This window comes from Micropterus salmoides, unplaced genomic scaffold (assembly GCF_014851395.1).
Source record: "Micropterus salmoides isolate LMB-PRFRI ecotype aquatic unplaced genomic scaffold, ASM1485139v1 Ms_hic_scaffold_20, whole genome shotgun sequence".
Classification (NCBI taxonomy): Eukaryota; Metazoa; Chordata; class Actinopteri; order Centrarchiformes; family Centrarchidae; genus Micropterus; species Micropterus salmoides.
This window is the reverse complement of record NW_024041151.1, coordinates 18,334,068-18,339,262: the sequence shown is the minus strand read 5'-3', so window position 1 is coordinate 18,339,262 and position 5,195 is coordinate 18,334,068. Positions and strand designations below refer to the sequence as shown.

At 40.8% G+C, this 5,195-nt stretch overlaps 1 long non-coding RNA gene across 1 annotated transcript; it reads right to left on the bottom strand.

Annotated features, from left to right (window-relative positions):
- Window positions 1-2,228: 2,228 nt before the first annotated feature.
- LOC119914808 lies at window positions 2,229-4,718 on the bottom strand. Its single transcript, XR_005446845.1, has 3 exons — window positions 4,611-4,718; window positions 3,547-3,778; window positions 2,229-2,311 (listed from the first exon to the last, which is right to left on the bottom strand). It is a non-coding gene; the product is annotated as an uncharacterized LOC119914808 (long non-coding RNA).
- Between the last annotated feature and the right edge of the window lie 477 nt (window positions 4,719-5,195).

Below are 5,195 nucleotides of genomic sequence, written 5' to 3'. Positions count from 1 at the left end.
ATATGTCTTATTCACCGAAAGGGCCTCTGGGGTCCTTCTCCAGAACTGTATGTGCTTCTTGACCCCTGGTTTATGTTTATATACACGCACATGTATAACCAGCTTCCCCATCTGATTCAACTACTTTACTCATAGCTGGTCAAACTCCCTGTCGGTAAAGATTTACATTTTTGGAAATAACATCTTGCCTCCTACTCTTCTTCCTCTTCCTCCTTCGCCTCCTCTCATCCGCCTCTGCCCTGTATTCTCCTTCAGCTGAGGACAAGATCCGACCTCCTCCTCCACTCGCAGGCTTCCTCTGTAAGACAATGTCAGGGCAAAGGAGCTGTGTGCACAGAGTGTGTGTGTGTGTGTGACTCTTTATTTGCAAATGTATTTCTGTGTGTAGGTGAATTATAAGTCATTAATAGCATCTGTATATGTTTTATTTCTGTGTTTTTAAATCTGTGCATGTTTTTTGGATTTTATGCATAATTATGGAGCATGCTTTTGTTTATTAAGTATATGTATTATAATGTGTGTGAACATGTAACATGTAGATTTATGATGCAGGAAACAGCGACTATGTCAGTGTAAAACAATAGAAGATTCACAGCACTACTGCAAACATACGCCTACATATACACTTGTGCACTCTTTTGGCACTCACTTCTCCTGAGACCCCTCCGCTTCTACCACAAGGCACTCCCTTCCTGCTGCAATGCTGGCCGACACACACACACACACACACACACTGAGTGACACATCCCCTGGGCTCGTCAAGTCCTCAGGATAATGCTTCCAACAGTCCTGCATCCTCTTTTCAAAAATAAGGGTAACAAAAAAAGAAGAAATAAACCACATGGGAAACAGCAGAGACAGGACGCAGGAAATATAAGTGAGAAGTTTTGTATGTCCACCTACGAGCTGTCAGATTTATTTATGAGATTATGACTGTAAGTAGAGAAAGAGAAAAGTGTTGGGTGTGTGTCGCCCTCATAAATCAGCTAACTGTCCTTTACTGCTTTGATTAATTGTGTCATATGCAGCCAAATGCTGGTATCAGACTGGAAATCACTGCATTATTGTTGCAAAGAAAAAATAAATGTCTAGTGTTAGCCCATAGCCTGCCTACTGTGCATAATCTTTGTGAGACAATGGCCTTGAGTGCCACTGTTCACTTACAGAGGTATAATAAGCTTTCTTTCATGTAACCCTTCCCCCCTCTGTTGCGATGGAAGCGGTGAAGGCCCACTTCAGACGGGCAAAGACGTCGCAGCCATGTGTTCTACCCCTGTGAATGCAGACAGTCACCCTGAGATAAAGGTGATATAAAATACATGAGATTATGGTGGTTTCATTGAGCTTTTCCCCCAATTCTCTTGTACAATGCAGTAACAGTCAATCACCTGCATAAAACAGCCTAAATATAGGGTTTAAGACTTGTTACACCACTACCCGCAGGCTTGTAATTGAAACTTTTCCATTCTATTTTTTTCAAATGCTTTGGCTGCCGAGGGGAGATTGGCAGCTTTGAGTGGCCAGCAGATGAAGCGGCTGGCGCGCTAATGAATAGAACGCTGATTGCAGGATCCCCAAGATGCAAATTACTGTGCCTGCCACCCCTGACGACCGGCAATTACCGGGCCGCCGCTGCGGACGCCTCGTGCATATTCATCGCACCCGCTGGGCATATTGATCAACAACTTACTTCATGCAAGAAGCGCTGAAATGTATCATGTCGCTCAGTCGATGCTAAAAAAAACTCTCTTTCTTTTCCTGTTGTCAAAATTGACACAGTAACATCTAGCAGGACAAGCCCTTTAAGTAGGAAAGGAGTATTTATTTTAATCAGGCGTAGGTGTCAGCTAATTGCTAATAAGTCACATTCAAGAAGAAGTGACAAAACATGTCATTCATCAGAAAAGAGTCTTTCACATATTATAATTCAGATATTAATTTCTGCTTGTACTTCACCTAATTAACTGCACTTAAAGTTCATTGGCCCTATCTTGACAACTATTTTATTTTTTAAAGATTAATTGAGTAAATCAGGATTTACTTATTTGATTTACAGTGGATCTTTACACCACATACGCTCATTAAACAGTAGTTCAGTTTCATTTAGTTCACTAGTCTTTGTAAGAATTATGTCATTATACTAATAGCTGTTCATTAGGGACTGTGTTACAATGACACGCATTTTTACTGTTTTCATGCTGCAGAGAAGCACCCACACTTACCTGATCACTTTTTAAGTTTTCCTGTTTTAGTTAAATGTTTTGTTCATTTAACTTAGATTTTGGAGAGCACAGTTTTTATGGCATCATTCCTGAAAACACACACACACACACACACACGCAGTGCAGACTTCAGAACAGAAATATGAATATGAAAGGACTTCATTCAACAACAGCGGAAAAACAAGAGCGCTGCCAGCGGTTAATGAGACCAAATGAAGGAAAGCTGAGCAACATCGGATTTTGAGCTCTCTCCCTCAAAACAAACATCCAATGATCACATTAGCAATGGATCACAGAGCTGTGTCATTACTGTCTTGTGTGTCTTGTCTGGTTTAGAGCCTCAGTCATTTTCACGTTTGAAAGAAAAGATTTGAAATGACAAAAGCTTTTCTTTTTGGAGAGTCAAATTTTTTAAATAATTATTAACTTCTATTTTCCAGCCTTGTTTTTGTGAATACTGGGCAGAAAACAGTGATTCACAAAGCTCACTAATGCCCACAGTATATAGGCCTACATGATGTTTAGTATTCTTTACACTGAAACACCCACCTAAAAATAACTCAACCTTTATCATGTTTTTTAACCATAATGTTTTTTAAATTTTCAGTCTCTCTTCATGAAGTGACCTTTTTACTTTTTATTTTGCTGTTTTCTCTTTTTTATTCTTGCACACAAATAGCACATGCCAACACAAAGTAAGTAGCATTCAGCATCTCAGTTACTGAGCACACTTCAGAAAAACAAAGGACAGAAGACATAAAATACAGGATCCAGACTGCTTTGCCTGGTTGGTTATCCAGCCATAGTAGGTTTAAACCCTCACAGTGGGAAGTTTGTAAGAATCTGTCCTCTACAACTACTGCTAAGGTAGCACTGAGCAAGGCACCAAACTCACATAACTGTTACAGTGGCTCAGCTGTCAACAGGACTGTAGTTGCACCACTATGTAGCTCCCAAGGATGCTGCCCTCCCTCCCTCTGCTGCTACTTCTCCTGGCCGCACACAGGATCATAGTGTGCTCTCCTTAGTGAAGTTTCCCTCTTAAATAAAGGTTAACACACACACACACACACACACACACACACACACACACACACACACACAGACCTATTTCCCTTTCAACTTTTCATACGCTCACCAGCTATGCATATAGATCCATATCTTAAATATTAACAACCCTTCTGATAATAATCTCCACACACATACTGAGCGGTCTGACATATTTCCGTCACACAAAAGCAACCTGCACCTAGTCAGGGGGGTGGGAGGGGAAATAACTGATAGTTAAGGCAAAGGAAAAGAAAGAGCGAGTGCAGGTGCTGACCTCCAGAGTTGCTCACATATGTTGTTATCTGTGTGTAATTACTCTGCTGCAGATTCTTATCGTCTTATCAGGGAATGGCTGGTGCACTGAAGTCCGCCCATCAAACAGGGACTCGGGTCCCAAATTGCACCAATCAGGGCTTGGAGTGGAGCGGTGCTTTGAGTTCCTTAAACTGGTGGAATAACGAATATACTTCCATTCGTTACCTTAGATTTAAACTTTTGATGTGAACCTGTGAGAAACAAAGCAGAGGCGGTAGAAAAATAGTAGAAATAATGAGCTGAAAAAACCTGCAGTTGAGATCATGGCTCGTGTGCCACTTGATGCTGCCTTAAAGTATTCAGTAAGATCTTTGTGAATTTTTGTGAAGTTATTTACATTACTTATTTGAAAAAAGCAAGTGATTGTAAACAGCAGATTGCTTTAGGCATAAGTCAGTCTACCTCACAAATCAGATGGATCTCCAGAGTTGATCACACTTCAAATAAAATGTCTGACCTTCCTCCTATCCAGCATGTATCATTTAAAGGCTCAAACTAATATGTCACATGTCACATGACAAAATCACTGATGACTCCTAGGTTAGCCAGTTGACAAGCTTTATGATATGATACCATACTTTTGTGGTCTGCAATGATCCGATTCAGATTTTCATAATAAAATGAAGTTGATTCCATACAGTAGCCTACCTCTATTTCAGTGGAGTAGAATAAAGCTATAAAGAGTAACTTTTTTCAACTGGGACCCTATTTTTCCATGTTTTTGTGTCTATATATGTGTCTTTTTGAAACTGGTCCAGTATTGAGCGAGCACGCTGCAGGCGGCAGCAGCGAAATAGGGCTGCAATGTAATCCTTGCAGGCAATTGCGCACCGTCAAAGTACGTCCACCTTAGTACTTGTTTTTTGCCACCAACAGATTGTTATAACAATTGTGGAAAGATTGTGGATCCCTACAGAAATAGAGGATGTTACTCTTTAAAAAAAAAAGAAAAGGTCTGTCTCTGTAGAGACAAGGAGTTGGACAAGTGTCCAACAGTGCACATAGAAAGAATGCCACCTCTACCTTTTATTTCATGAAGCTCTTGCCAATGTATGCCAGCCTCTTTTTCTCCTTTTATTCTCCTCCGTCAAAGTCCTCTTCGCCCACTCAGCCGGCTCTGGCACGACACCGGCGTTGCTCTACACAAGCAGCAGCATAACGTTGCTTGAAACTTGACCAATCTTGACACAGCCATCTTAAAAAGTGGTAAGGTGTTGCACTTACACTTGAACTTCTTTGGCTTATGCAGTTCTTCCTCCTTAAGAGTGGTTCATATATTTTGCAGGCAAACTATATACACTGAACATAATTATGAACAAAACACTTTAGTTTTTGTCCCCATTCATCATGAGCTGAACTCAAAGATCTAAGACTTTCTCTATTAACACAAAAGGCCTATTTCTCTCAAATATTGTTCACAAATCTGTGTCAGTGAGCACTTCTCCTTTGCTGAGATAATCCATCCACCTCACAGATGTGGCATATCAAGATGCTGGTCAGACAACATGGGTATTGCACAGGTGTGCCATAGGCTGGCCACAATAAAAAGGCCACTTGAAAATATGCAGTTCCATCACACAGCACGATGCCACAGATGTTGCAAGTTTT